This window comes from Schistocerca piceifrons, chromosome 1 (assembly GCF_021461385.2).
Source record: "Schistocerca piceifrons isolate TAMUIC-IGC-003096 chromosome 1, iqSchPice1.1, whole genome shotgun sequence".
NCBI classification, from domain to species: Eukaryota; Metazoa; Arthropoda; class Insecta; order Orthoptera; family Acrididae; genus Schistocerca; species Schistocerca piceifrons.
Window position 1 is genome coordinate 151063757 of NC_060138.1, and position 1652 is coordinate 151065408.

Here is a 1652-nt window from a genome sequence, read left to right on the forward strand (position 1 = left end):
AGAGTCATGGAATAGTGATAGACGCATATACAAATGGCGGTAATATCGCGTACACAAGGTATTAAGGCGCAGTCCACTGACGGAGCTGTGGAAATGCAAATGAGCTTTTGGCGTTATTGGCCGGGAGGCCCCTTATGGGACATGTCCGGCCGGCTTGGTGCAGGTCTTATTACATGCGACGCCACATTGAGCGACGTGCGCGCCGGATGGGGAGGGGATGATTGTGAAAACAACACAACATCCAGTCCCTGAGCGGAGAAAATGCCCGACCCAGCCGGGAATCGAACCCGAGCCCCTTAGGACGGGAGTCCATCACGCTGACGATTCAGCTGTGGGGGCGGACGACGGAGCTATAATTTGTACTCAGATGATTCATATGAAATAGTTTCCGACGTGATTATGGCCGCCCGACGGGAATTGAACAGACTTTGAACGCGGAATAGTAGTTGAGCTAGAGGCAAGGGAATTTCATTTCGGAAATCATTAGAGAATTCAATATTCCGAGATGTACAGTGTCAAGAACGTACCGAAAAAACCACATTTGAGGCATTACCTCTCACTACGGACAACGCAATGGCCGACGACCTTTACTTAACGAACGAGAGCAGCGGAATTTGCGTAGAGTTGTCATAGCTAACAAACAAGCAACACTTCTTGAAATAGCCGCAGAAATCAATGTGGGACAACGAACGTATCCGTAATCACAGTGCGGCGAAATTTGGCGTTAATGGGCTATGGCAGCCGACGGCTGACGCGAATGCTGATGGTAAGTTCACGACATCGTTTGCAGCACCTCTTCTCGCCTCCTGACCATATCGATTGGACCCTAGACAACTGGAAACCATGGATTCCTCAGATTAGTCCCAATTTAGTTGATAAGAGCTGATGGTAGGTTTCAAGTGTGGTGCAGTTCCCACAAAGGCATGGATCCAAGTTGTCAACAAGGCATTGTGCAAGCTGGTGACGGCTCCACAATGGTGTGGGCTACGTCCACATGGAATGTGCTGGGTCTTCTGGTCCAACTGAACCGATCGTCGACTGGAAAAGTTTATACTTACATGGATATGGTGCCTATTCTTTCGGAAATATCCATAGAAGTATATAGTTCTGGCAACAGCGGCCATGACCTTCCTCTTCTGTGCGTATGCACACATATTACCCGAACTCTTACGGGACTTGGTAAGAATGTCCTCCACGAGTAATGACTGTGTTGGTTAGGGGCACTACGAATATAGTGTGAGAATGTAGGTCTCGCGGGAGGCATGTGCGAGATAGTCCCTGCAGTCGCACTATCCTCTCTGCCCTTGGTGGCTCAGATGGACAGAGCGTCTGCTATGAAAGCAGGAGATCCCGGGTTCGATTCCCGGTCGGGGTACACATTTTCACTTGTCCCGTTGATACATATTAACGCCCGTCAGTAGCTGAAGGTATTAATATATAATTATAATTTCGGAAAACTTTATGTTCGGTTATATAGAGACCATTTGCAACCTTTCATGGGCTTGATGTCCCCAAACATCGATGTCACGTCACCGGGCCACAATTGTTCACAGTTGGTTTGAAGAACATTCTGGCCAGTTCGAGCGAACGATTTAGCCAACCGGATCATCCGACATGAATCCCATCGAACAATTATGGGACAGAATCTAGAG

The 1652-nt window shown here is 48.4% G+C and overlaps 1 non-coding gene across 1 annotated transcript; it reads left to right on the forward strand.

Annotated features, from left to right (window-relative positions):
• The first annotated feature begins 1300 nt into the window (after positions 1-1300).
• On the forward strand, positions 1301-1375 carry Trnas-uga. Its single transcript has one exon. It is a non-coding gene; the product is annotated as a tRNA-Ser (tRNA).
• Positions 1376-1652: the final 277 nt, after the last annotated feature.